Genomic DNA, 14,155 nt, shown 5'->3' on the forward strand with positions numbered 1-14,155 from the left:
GTGTCGACCACATACAGTTTCTTCAGCAGTAGGGTCTTACCTTGGTGGATTATCAAGTACTCGGACAGAAATCTGTCTTTCTTTTAGGAAACCTTGTATGTCTCTCTGATCAAAACCTCATTGTGGATGATAGCCATATGCTGGTACTGGGAGTTACAGGTCAGTGCTCACTAAGAAAAGGAAGAAAAAGATAACTAATATACAAGAATTAGAGAGAAGAGAGAGAGAAAGAGAGAGGGGGGAGAGGGAGGGAGGGAAGTTGTAAAAGATTAAGTTTGGTCTTCATCATACTTTCTCCAGTGTCTTATGGCTCAGGTGTTCCCTCTAAGGGCCTGGTGAAAGTTCAGCCATTTGGTCTGCCTTTTAAGGAGTAGAATTTTATGGTACCATTGCCATTTAGGTCTAGATTTGTGTTTCCCACCCCTGTATTGCCCTCCTCTCTCTCCCCACCCATCCTAATGTCTAGTTCATGAGATGCTTACTGGGTATGAATGTCATCTTGGGTAGACTCAAGTTAGGTGCTATAGATGAGTGAGACTATGTGGCTTTTTTTTTTTTTCTATGATTGGGTAAATTCACTGAGAATGATCTGTTCCAGGTTCAACCATTTTTCCTCAAATTTCATTGTGTCATTTTTTTTCTTACTGCTGTATAGAATTCCATTGTGTAAATATTCCACATCTTAGTTATCCATTCTTCTAGTGATGGATATCTGGGTTGATTCCAGCTCTGAGCTATTATGAATTGAGCTGCTACAAACATGGTTGAGGAAATCTCTCTGGCCTGTGGTTTGAAGGTTTTAGGGTAGATGCCCAGTAAGGGAATAACTGGGTCTGTTGGTATCTCTATAGTCAGCATTTTCAGGAGTTTCCAGATTGCTTTCCATAACACCATCTTACATTCCCACCAACAATGGATGAGTGTTCCTACTCCACATCCTTGCCAGCATTTTTTTTTCATTTGATTTTCTGATGTTTGCTATGCTTATTGGGGTAAGGTGGAATCTCATAGTTGTTTTAATTTGCATTTCTCTGATGATTAGGGATGATTAACATTTTCTTAAGTGTGTGTTTGCCATTTGTGTTTCTTCCTCTGTGAACTGCCTGTTCAGCTCTTTGCTCCATTTTGTGAGTGGGGTGTTTGACTTCTTACTGTTTAGATTTTTGAGTTCTTTGTAGTTTCTAGAGATTAGGCCACTGTCAGTTAGATAACCCACCAATATTTTCTCCCATTCTGTGGGTAATCTATTGGCTTTGCTTATTGTATGCTTGTCTGTAAAGAAACTCTTCAGCTTCATGGGATCCCATTGGTTGAGTGACTGTTTAAGATTGTGAGCTACTGGGGTTTTGTTCAGGAAGTCTTTTTCAATTCCTATATCATGGAAGGTACTTCCTAAATTTTCTTCCAGTACTAGTCAAGTTTATGATCTTATATTGAGGTCTTTGATCCATTTGGACTTTCCTGCATATGTTACCCAGTTTGTCCAGCACCAGTTGTTGAAGATGCTGTCTTTTCTCCAGCCTATATTGTTCGGGCCTTTGTTGAATATCAAGTAGTTATAGTTGCTTGACCCAAAGTCTGGGTCCTCAAGTCTATTTCATTGGTCTATACTCTTATTTTTGTGCCAGTCTCATGATGGTTTTATTACTATGGCTTTGTAATATAGCTTTAGATCAGGTATGGTTATGCCTCCAGAGGTATTTCTTTTGCTGAGGATATGTTTGGATATGCAAGGCCTTCTGCCTTTCCTTATGAAATTTGGGATCTTTTTTTCTATCTCTGTGAAGAACACTGTAGGGATTTTAACTGGAATTGCATTAAATCTACATATTGCCTTTGGTAGCATTGCCATCTTCACAATGTTTATTTTGCATATCCAGGAGGATGGGAGGTCTTTCCATTTTCTCAAGTCCTCCTCAATTTCTTGTTTGGGTGTTTTTATGTTTTTGTTGTATAGATCTTTCTTGGTTAACATTATCCCAAAGTTTTTTTTTTTTTTTTTTTGCTATTAAAAATGGGACCATGTCCCTTATTTCTTTCTCTGTATCTTTGTCATTCGCATATAAAAAGGCTACTGATTTTTATGCATTGATTTGTATCCTGATACTTTGCCATAGGAGTTAATCACCTTCAGGAGTTTTGGGATGGAGTGTCTCAGGTCTCTTACATATACAATCATATCATCAGCGAATAGAGCTAACTTAACTTCTTCCTTTCCAAATTGTATCCCTTTTATTTCCTTCTCCTGTCCTATTGCTTGAGCTAGGACTTCCAGTACTATATTGAAAAGCAGTGGTAAAAGTGGACAACTCTGTCTTGTTCCTGATCTTAATGGGAATTCCTCCAGTCTCTCTCCATTAAGTATTATTTGGGTCTTTGGAGCTTTGTATATTGCCTTTATTATGTTAAGATATGAACCAACCATGCCAATTCTCTCCAATGTTTTGATCATGAGGTGATGTTGTATCTTGCTAAAAGCCTTTTCTGCATCTATCAAAATGATCATGTGGTTTTTATGTTAACCTTGTTTATGTGGTGTATTACACTGACAGATTTCTGTATGTTGAACCACCCCTGTGTTCCTGGAATGCATCCCACTTGGTCAAGGTGGATAAAGCTTTTGATGTGTTGTTGGATTCATTTTGCGAGGATTTTGTTCAGGGTCTCTGCATCTAAGTTCATCAGGGAAATAGGCCAGTATTTTTCTTTTCTTGTGGCATCTGTGCCTGGTTTTGGAATTAGGGTGATACTAGCTTCATAAAAGGAGTTGGGTAGCATTCCCTGTTCTCCAATTGTGTGGCACAGTTTGAGGAAGATTGGTTTGAGTTCTTCTATGAAGGTTTGATAGAATTCAGCTGAGAAGGCATCTGTTCCTGGACTCTTCTTTTGGGGGAGGATTTTTATTACTTTTTCAATCTCCATGAGTGTGATGTGTTCATTGATGTGATTAATCTGCTCTGAGTTTAGCTTTGGTAGATGGTATGTGTTCAGGAATTTATCCATCTCCTCCACATTATCCAGTTTTGGGGAGTAAAGGTTTTTGAAATAAGTCCTGATGATTCTCCAAATTTAACATATATCTGTTGTGATCTCTCCTTTTTTCATTTTGAGTTTTGTTAATTTGAAGGTTCTCTTTTTTTCTTGATCAAATTGGCCAGGGTTTTGTCAATCTTGTTTATCTTTTCAAAGAACCAGCTCTTTGTTTTGTCAATTGTCTTAATTGTTTCCTTGGTTTCCAATTCATTAATTTCTGCTCTGATTTTAATTATTTCTTTCCTTCTGGAGCTATTTGGGTTGGATATTTCTTTCTTTTCCAGTGCCTTTAGGTGGATGGTTAGGTTATTGATTTGGGATCTCTCTGTCTTTTTGATGAAGGCATTGAGTGCTATGAATTTTCCCCTGAGGACTACCTTCATTGTGTCCCATAAGTATTGGTACAATGTGTTCTCATCGTCATTTAATTCTAGAAATATTGCAATTTCATTTTTTATTTCATCCACTATCCATTTATTGTTTAAAAGTGGGCTGTTCAGTTTCCAGGTGCCTTTGGGATTCTTGGTGGGTCTTTTGCTGTTGATTTCTAGCATTATAGCATTATCATCTGATATCATGCAGGGAATTATGTCAACCTTCGTAAATGAGTGGAGGCAGTCTTTGTGACCCAGCATATTGTCTATTTTAGAGAATGTTTCATGCGCTGCTGAGAAGAATGTGTAGTCTGTGGATTTGGGATGGAAAGTTCTGTAGATGTCTGTTAGGTCTAAGTGATCTATGGTTTTGTTGAGGTCTCTTACTTCCCTGTTGAGTTTCTGTTTAGATGATCTGTCTATTGGTGATAATGGCATATGGAAGTCCCCAGTTATGATGATGTTGGTGGTTACTTCTGTCTTATTTTCAAGTAGGTTTTGTTTTATGAACTGTGGTGCCCCTGTGTTTGGTGCATACAGATTTATGATTGTAATATCCTCTTGATGGATCATTCCCTTGATAAGTAGTAAGTGGCCTTCTTTGTCTTTTTTGATTATTGTTGGTTTGAAGTCTATTTTATCCAATATTAATATAGCTATGCCTGCTTGTTTCTTATTCCTGTTTGCTTGGAATATTGTTTTCTACCCTTTTACCCTAAGGAGGCATCTGTCTTTAGTGGTGAGGTGGGTTTCCTGAAGACAACAGATTGAGGGGTCCTATTTTTTGATCCATCCTGTTAGCTTGTGTCTCTTGCTGGGTAAATTAAGGCCATTGATATTTAGGGTAATGACTGTGAGATTTGATTTGATCTCTGCCATATTGTGATGGTATATGTGGGTTGGTGTTTTCATGAACTTTGACGTTTTTTGTGCCTACTCTGAGTTTGGTTATTATGATCTGCTTCTTGTAGGCATTTGAGCTTGATTATTTGTTTCTTCTCTGAGGAGACTTTCCTGAAATACTCTCTGTAGGTTTGTTTCTGTGTTCACATAATTGTAAAGCTGAGTTTTCTCATGGAAAGTTTTTCTTTCACCATCTATTATGAGGGATACTTTTGCTGGGTAGAGTAGTTTGGGTTGGAAGTCATAGGTTCTTAGACTTCACAGTGTTTCATTCCAGGCCCTTTTAGCATTCAGGGTTTCCTTTGAGAAGTCTGAAGTAATTTTGATCATACACCACTATAATTTCTACTCATTCTCCTTCTTAAAAAAAAAAAATAGTTTGTAAAGGCCTGGGTGGCTAAGACTACACTGTCCAATAGTAGACCCTTACTGATGAATGAATGACTGATAAATATGTAAACAGCCATACTTTTTTTAAAGCAGGTTGTAACTTAATTATTTACTGGCACATTAAAAGGTGGGTGTTTTTTTTATTTTATTTTATTTTTTATAACTTGTGACTTCCAAACTCCTGAGTTGTATTTTTATGGTTTTCTTTTATTGTAGTTTGATACTTAGGATGTGTTGTAGTTACTTTTTAGAGGCTGGGACAAAGCCCCATACCAAAAGATGCTGATGAAAGGAAAGTTGGTATTTTGGCTTACAGTCTCTAGGGGAAACACTTCCTGATGGTAGGGGAAATCAAGTCATGAACAGAGGCTTGACATCACCTCTGCCACAGCAGATAGAATAGACCTGCAAGAGACTGAGCCAAACTCTGGCAAGAGGAGCTGGCTGTAAGACCCCTAAGACCACCCCGACAACACACCTCCTCCAGTGAGGCCTCACCTCCAAAACTGCCACCAGCTGGAGACCAAGCATTCAAATCCCATTATTCAACAGGGACATCTGATTCAAGCCATCACAGCATGTTACTTTAGAGCAGTATGACATGTAAGCCTTCAGTAGAAAATGGAGCAGTCAGTATAGTGTTGGTATGGATCTACCCACAGAACCCAGTTCTCTGGATGAGCAGACAGGTATAGACAGTGGCTGAATATCTAAAAGCAGACAACACCATGTTTAAAAGAAGAGCAGGGTGTTTCCACCTTCAGGTTTATTCATCTGATATGCCAGCTTGCAAAATCTCTTGCTGCACTGTTGACAGTCAACACGGGAGAAGTATGGTCTCTACTGCCTTGATTCATGAAGTCAGTGTGGCTGAACGAGAAGGGGCGAGCAATGCTGTGGTGTCTTATGAATCAAAACCACATCCTCAGGTTGCTGACAAGCAGCTGAAGTTACTAAACCAATTGACAGAGTAGGGAAAAACACCGTGCTTACTTTTTTTTCTCTCTCTCTCTTTCTTTCTTTTCTTTCTCCAGGTCTTTGTGTTCAGTTCAACCCAAGAAAACAGGAACTGAGGAGGAAGGAAGTAATTGACATTCAAAGCCTCTATTTTTAGACACCTTTACACTTTCCTTTGCTTCTAACTAGCAAGGATTTTTCCAAACAAGCTTTTAATTAGCAGGTGAGTTTAATTGATATGTGGGTTTCTCAGAAGGGGAAAGGACCTCAGTGTGGAGAAGGAGGGGGAGGGACTCCATCATTCTCACTCACAATAGAAGACCATTAATTCATTTGCACCTGGATGTTTTAAAGGATCAATTTACTGTAGCAAAGAAAGAAAGCAGAGAATCAAAAGGTGGGAATCTGTCAGAGAAGAAAGAGAGGCACTATAATTTAACATGCTATGCGGATAATTTAAAAACTTGGAAAATATTGCTACCGACATCCAAAATAGAGAAATGAACCCATTTGCATTTAGTCAGGTTCTGTCCAAGTGCTAAAATATAGAAAAAGATTAATGTTTCAAATTTTACAAAGTTAATTAAAATGAGTTTTTAGTCTCTAGGAACGAAGAAAAAAATAAAACACACATTAATATAACTTTCATTTCACTCAAAGGAGATTTTTATTAATTCCCTTGAAGGACAAGTATATTTTAACATTTTCCAAAGTTAAATCTATTGTAAATGCTTTTGTTTTTCATAGAGGGAGGAAAAGGTTCATCTCCTATGTCCACTTTGATAAAGTGGGGAGGTTGTAGGAAGTGTTTATATTCTGCATGAATCACAGTCAGAAAGCACTGGTTGTATGCAAGAGAGAAATGTTGAGTAATGCAAGCAGAAAAACAAAGGAGTAAATTGAGTGCATATTGACCTTCTTACAGAATCAGAATGGTTGAATAATTAAGCCTCAGAAATTGTTTCGAAGATATTAGTAGAAGGTCCCTTGTAGAAACTGTCCTCAGAATGACTCTGCTCTTAGCCATTTGCCTCTGTTGTTGGGATCATCATCCCAGTTCTCAAAACAAAGCATCTCATTCATCCCAATTGTTTCTTGCATGCACTCAGTTACCAAGAAGGAGAGCCACTTCAGTTCTACTGTGTCTCCTGAGGTAGGGGAAAGTATTTCATCATTAAAAAAAGTTCAGGATGCTAATTAAACTATTGTTTTTGTCTGTACTTTTACATACACACACCAACACCATAGAATCTGCTCATGTATTTGTGGACACGATTTGGTATCTATGTTTTTCTGATATTCCCTACTTGGCTTAGTATGTTCACAGGGTTGGAAGGCATGGTGAAGCTTTGGGTCACACCTGCTGTAGCTAGAGTAGAGGTCGTCCATGTGCAAGAGTAGGAATCTGCATTCCTGAATCTCTTTTGATTCCTCGCAGCTAGCAACTGTTAAAAAAAATTGATTGCACTTTCATTCTTTGGGGTGCCTTTTCAGATTATTTGATACCTTTTATTTTTCTTAAATTTAATTTATTTTTTATTAGTTATGTACATACACACTTCGTGTACAGTCATGTTGGTACCATCGTTAGCTTCCTCTCTGTCCCCCTCTGCAATGACCCTCCTCATTGGGCAATGTGGGTTGTGCATTATGGGGTTAGCCATCAGTTATGGTTAAGACGCAATGTCTCTGTGCATAATGACTTAACTTGTGGCTCTAACAATCTTTCCACCCCCTCTTCAGGAAATTTCCCTGAGCCATGTTAGGTTTGTTTTGGGTCTACCTCAGTGATGAGGTCTTGGGAGCCTCTTTGTCTCTGTATATCTGGTTTGCTAGAGTTGAGTGCTCTCTGTGTCTTATCTCTTTTACCCTTGTGCTGCTACCAGATTCACTAAGAAAACAGCACTCTTGCTTATTTCCCCAATTACTCTATGGTTTCAGCTGGGGCCCCATTGAGATGCAGTGTGCTGGTTCTCTTCTCAGATTCTGTGTCCATTTGAAAAAGAGAAGTAAATTATCCAATGGAGAGTGAAGTCATCACCACATAAATGGGATGACCATTATTGTTTTAGAGAGAATTTAATAGGTGTATGCCCTCTTGTAGCCCACAATTGGTGGGAGCTTGATAGTGGAGAGTGGGCTTGTTTTTTGGATATTGTTCTTACTTGTTTCCCAGCCCCAGCTGTGGCTTCCGTTCTGCTGAGTGGATCAATTAGCCAAATCAAGAGTAGTTGGTCACCCACCATGGCTGTGTGCCACTGCTGCACTTGTGTGAGCATCACATCAGGTTGTTTGCTGATGAGTAGCCTAGTCCTCTAGTTGCTGGGACAGATGGTAGTCACTTACCTCCAGTCACTCATGTAGTACCTTACGTCACTAGAACTGTAAAACCTACCTTAGACTCTGCTAAATTCACCATACAACTGTCATAGACATATATTTATTAGACAAATGGTGCTTACAAAGAACACAAATTCCTAGAGGAGAAGCAAGTAACATGAACATCTTCTGCCTCTAAATTTCTGTTTTATTGATGGACCTAGACTGAGACTAAACTACTATTACATGCAATATAAATATTTTTTATGATAATAGGAAGGAATATTTTATTAACAAGAATAAGAAACCTCTTCATGGTAAAATTTGGAAATTCCTAAGTTAACTTGAATGTTATCTGCCTTTTTCTTATGTGAAGAATGGAAATGTTTTTTGACAATCTGGTAACTGGTCTTATGACTAGTCCAAATGTTTTCTGGCAGGAATGCATCAATGTCTGGGGCATAGTGTTCATATTGATAACTTGGGTAACTCGGCTTATATAACAGGGACTTTGGGTACTTATAAGAGAAATCTGAAGAGAACATCACATCCAATTACAGTTCTGCCTTGTATGATTTGTGGCCCTCTCTTTATGCAGTTTTCTGGAATGTTAGCAAATGCAAGCTTTTGGAGCATGCATCTAACTCAGTCTAGTGTATGCTGACACTGGGTAATGAAAATAAGAACCCTTGAATGCTCTAATTGGTGATCCAACTTCCTAGGCTACTAAAAATTAATTGGCCAGATGTTCCCTACCGAACCGTAATGGGGGATAATGTAGGAGACTGTGTCTTCAACCTTCCCCAGGTGTGCACATTTGAGCAGAGAAAAGTGATTATGAGTGACATGAAGACAGGTGTGGCACCCATGTTTCTCAGTGCCCTTGCATATCTGTTATATATTTAGGACTTTTCCCCCGAGGCATTTCAGAAATATGAAAATAGACAAGGAACAAAATGAGACCTTTAAAATAGAAAAAAAAATATGCTTGGAAGTCATAAATATTGTTTTAGGCATATATTGATTGTATTATTATTGTAGGCTATATCTGTATCGGTCACTGTTAGCATTTGTTATAATTATATGTCCAGCATTGTACTGTAAGCACTTTAACCTTCCCAACTGTAGAGGTGGTCATGTTTATCATCTCTGCGTTTTAGATTTGTCAGCTGAACTTCAGAGAGAGAGAAAGAGTCAGTCTTTCACAGTTATGTAGAAAGTAGGAGCATAGATCTTGAGGCTATAATATCAGAGAGGGTATACGCTTATCTTCTAAACAGCACAAGCCTCCAGGTGGCAGAGTTGATCACCTGTTGCAGCCACAGCCACTATGATAAACCCATTCCTTGCATTATCTCATTTAATCCTAATAACCAAAGGATGTACAGATTAAGACTTTCATTTCACGTGCAAAGAGATGGATAATATACGAGTATAATGAACTTGACCAGGTCACATATTACTACAGAACAGACAGTTCTCAGACCTAGGGCTCACTAACTACAAAACACAGTTCTTAATCAAAATGTTACCTTGTTACAGGGTGGATGTGTCTTCGTGGCATTGGGTAGGTTAGCTTTCTTAATCACAACATACTTACACACACACACACACACACACACACACACACACACACACACACACACACAAACATATACAGAGAGAGAGAGATGCCTCCTAGTTATCATTTCCTTGGGCTTCAATTGTAAAGGGGACACAAAGCATCCCCCGAACTTTCTGTGCAATGCCCTTAAGGACTATTGGGGAAGAAAATGTTGTGCTTCAGATAAAACAGCACAGCTGTCTCAAAGAGCTTTTAATCCATCTTTTTAAAAGATGTGGACTTTCTAAAATAATGTCGCCCCCATTTGTCTTCCATGAAAGAAGATATTTCAAAACCAGGAACACCTATCATAATAAACCATTAAGAAGACTCTAGCATTTCAGTATATTTTTAGCATTTCATATTTCACCAAATGTTGCTATATATAATTCATGGTAGTGGGATATGATGGGATATGACAGTTATCTCATTTGTGACGAAGGAGCAAATAAGTCATTGTCCCATGTCCACAAATAAATTATTCTTTTCCTGGAGCACAAGATTCTGTTTGTTATTTTCTTCACCTTAATGGATTTTCTTTTCTCCTTAATACTTTTTACAGATTATGACCCTTCATATCAATTTGGCTATTGTATGAGAGGAGAAAATCCTAGAAATTAACCTCTGAGATCTGAAACATGGAGCTTTAGACAAGCAATTGCTACCTCTGGAAATAAAAGGGGGCCTCAAGTAGCCATGCTCTGTAGGATTTTTAGGTTTCTACGTTTGATGCTGATGGTATTATTGGACCCACAATTTCCAGAAAGCAAATTTGATGGTCACTTTATAATGCTAAAGTTCATAGGGCCTTTAAAAGTACACATGAATATAATTAAATGAGAAAATTTCTTAATTATATTGCAACAATATGTTGAACATATGTTCAGTAAATTTTTACTTTATTTCCATTTTTTACCTTCTTCATAATGATGCAAGTTCCTTATGCTTTTAATCTTACCTGGTGTGAAATATAGTCTGTGATATAGTAATTGATCATCTTCCTGGAGGACAGATGTTTCTTCTTCTCAATTTATTTCACATTCATAAAAGCACACAATAACTCTTTTGGAAATTGATGTAAAATTAATGTAATGATATTTAAGGAACAGAAGTAGGTTCTGGTTGCCACCTTAAGGGTAAAGGTTAGTTGTAACAGAAGAACACAAATAGTAAGGAAGTATTTGAAGCAAGCTCTAATTATGCCTATGTTATTTTTTATTATTTATGTATGTATGTATATATATATACATATATATATATATATATATATATATATATATATATATGTATGTATATATGTATTATTGACCACTTCAATACTTACAGACAACAAACCATGATATTTCCCTCCCCTCCCCTCCTCTCCTTTCCCTTCCCCCACTTTCTTGTTCATAGCTCTGCTCTCCATCATATCCCCTCTCGCTGTCCATTAGTCTCTCTTTTGATTTAATGTCATCATCTTTTTCTGCTATTATGAGGATCTGGTATGGGTATTGCTAGGCACTGGGATGTCTTGGATATCGAGGCCAAATTCTGACTGGATAGTTGTATGTAGGAAGTAGTACCCTTCCTTTGGCTCTTACATTCTTTCTGCCACCTCCTCTGCAATGGACTCTGATCCTTGGAAAGTGTGAGATGTTTCATTGCTAGACACTCCTCCATCCCTTCTTCTCAGCACTATGTTGCCGTTTGGGCCATCCCAGTCTGTTTTGTTTTTAATGAGAACTTATATCATTCAAGTAAGTGTTCATAGAATGACTAGAGGTATTAACTTTTGCATTTACACAAGCAGGCAATATATTCTAGGTAAGAAATGATTAGAGAACATCTAAATTAGCAATTGTGCATACAGGAGCTTATAGAGAGTAACAACTGACTTAGTTAAAATAGTGTCACATATTTTTATATTTCTGTGGTTATACATATAATAATCCAGTGATAATAGAAGTGTCTTTCAGTTACATAGTCTTTTTGCTAAGTGTATGTGTGTGCTTGTTTATGTGTGCATATGCATTTATGGCCACAAAAGAGGCTCTTACTGCATTTGTCACAATGGGTAGCTTAACTCTAATCTTTTATGAATATATAACCATCTAAGTGCAAAGCCAATAATCTTTCTGAAAGTTAGATGGTCTGTATTAAGAGTTTACAGAAGAGGCCTTTTAAAGTACACTATGGTGATGAAAACTAGAAGTGAGTGGATCCTAGTCCCATTCTTTTGATAACATTTTTTGAGACTACTGCCTTGTAAACTACCCGACAGAACACTACACATTTGATTTGGTTGGTTTTCATTAATCAAGTAAGAAGGGCAAGTACTTAACCCATGGGCCTTTTATTTGGGGTCTCCATAAGACCCCTTGTGTACCTAGACTGGGAGTTGCAAGTAAAATTCTCTTGATAACTGCTTTCCCTGTTTAGCATATCCATTGACAGGTAAGATGAAATGATGGCAAAATAAAAATGAATCCTTTTACACAATACAAAAATGGAACTGAATGTATTTCGTGTGTCTTTAGGGAATCATGTCTACTGGCCATTCTTCTGCCTTTGATCTCACTGAACCTGTATAGTTACCTTTTGAGATAGACTATAGACTATCTCTGATTTCTGAATAAGGAAACTGATATTCAGAGGAAACCAATGACTGTTCAATTCATTTAATTCCAGGAAGCCTGCCTTCCCATAGGAGTTAGAAACAGGGATCCCTATGACATAGTCAGTGGTTTACAGCCTACTCTGCCCCCACCTTGAAGTTAAGCTCCAGGACTTTATTATATTCAATGTTGTATCCTCAGAGCCTTAAATAAGTCCCTAGACTTACTCAACAAATATTTACTGAAAGCCAAAATCACGCCAAACACTGATGAAGTAAATCTTCAAATATAAACAATGCTCTTGTTTTTTGGATAGATGGCATTGTTATGGAAGGAGGCAAAAGAGAAGTATGAACATGATACAGAATTCTGTATAACATTTGAGGAGAAAGACACTAACAAACATAAGATCACAGGCAGAGATAGGGAGAGAGAAGTCAGGGAAGGTCTCTGTGAGAAGTTCGCTTTTGAATATGGGACTGACTATGACAATTGTCAGGGGCACCATCAGAGAGAAGAGCAGCTTGCAGGCATGCAGAGGACATGAGCCTGGCATATCTACGTAGAGCAAGGAAGCCTGTGTGGAATGGAGAAGAGAGGTGGGATATCACATCAGACAAGCAGTGAGCACTGCAGGGTCAAGAACATCTGAGTTCTAGCAGCCCAGTCTGTAACCATGGCTCATACTGTGAGGGAGATGGGAAACCCATGAGGAACTTGGACAGAGGAGTGTCATGACTACATTTTCATGCTTGTAGCATGACCACAAATGACTGGGTTGAGTATAGACTCAAAGAGGCCAGCTAGGACTCAGCAAGACACCTAATGGCTTCTTGCCTGCTACTTGGAATTATCATTTCAATAGTCACAGTTTGCTATTGGCCCTTAACTCTCCCTCCCATCCTAGAATCCCCACCTTTGTTCCCAACATTATATAGGCAACTGCCTGCAACAATAAAGTGAGTTCCTGCATCGACAAGACTCCCGACTCAGTGTGGTTTTTCTCTGGTGACTAGAAGAGGTTCTGAGTCATCTGACGTTTACCCTCTTCCTTAGCCTGTTGGGAGGAACCAGCGGGCCTGGTCCCTCCTCAGCACTACCTGCCAGGGAGGAGCCTGGCAATTTTTGTGAGTCCCACATTTTAGACTGCAATACATAGGGTCAGAAATGTTAAGCAATGCCCCTAGGTTACACAAATGGTGGGTAGTCGAGTCTGAATTCCAGCCCAGATTTGATCTTTCCAAACACTTGCATTTCCCTTTGTGTTGATGGCTTTCAAAGTGACAAGTAGGCTTTGGGGAGGGGCAGGGGAAGTGTCAAACTCCTTTCAGAGCTCCTAGAATTGGTCCACACTGATGGCTTCTTCACGTTTAATAAAATTCTGAAGTGCAATGACCTCATCCAACCTCAGCCATCTCTAGAAGCAGGTGAGATTGTGAGGGAGACTCCTCTCACCTCCACTCTGAATGATGGTTTTGCAAAATTAAAGAGGAGTAAAATGAAATTGTCCCTGGTTTGTTCTTTAGTGAGAGAACTTTACATGCTATTGATGGTCTGCAGGCACCAAAGTATGTGAATATTCTAAGCACCTGTATTTATTGACTATATAGTTGGATTTCTTTGATGAGATAATGACATCTCTTCATGTATTTCTGCTCAACTTAAAAACTAATTGTGACAGCATTTTCCTGAGTCACACATAATGACTCTAGATTCTAATAATGCTCATTTTTCAATTGATTTTTATTTTTTTTTCCAGACTTGCTTTCTACCTCCCCCGATCTACTCTGTTTGGAAACAAGGAAATATCTCCCCCCACCCAGTTCTTTTGTTCTGACCCGGAGAATCAATGTCTGTTGTCAATATGTTATTTCTCTGCCTGCTTTGTCATTTATTTTTGTATTGAATTGTCTTTCACTTTATTTCTCTGGTCCTTTTTCTTTTGAATTTTTCAAAAAAAATATTTCTCCCAGTGGAAA

This window comes from Jaculus jaculus, chromosome 6 (genome assembly GCF_020740685.1).
Source record: "Jaculus jaculus isolate mJacJac1 chromosome 6, mJacJac1.mat.Y.cur, whole genome shotgun sequence".
Classification (NCBI taxonomy): Eukaryota; Metazoa; Chordata; class Mammalia; order Rodentia; family Dipodidae; genus Jaculus; species Jaculus jaculus.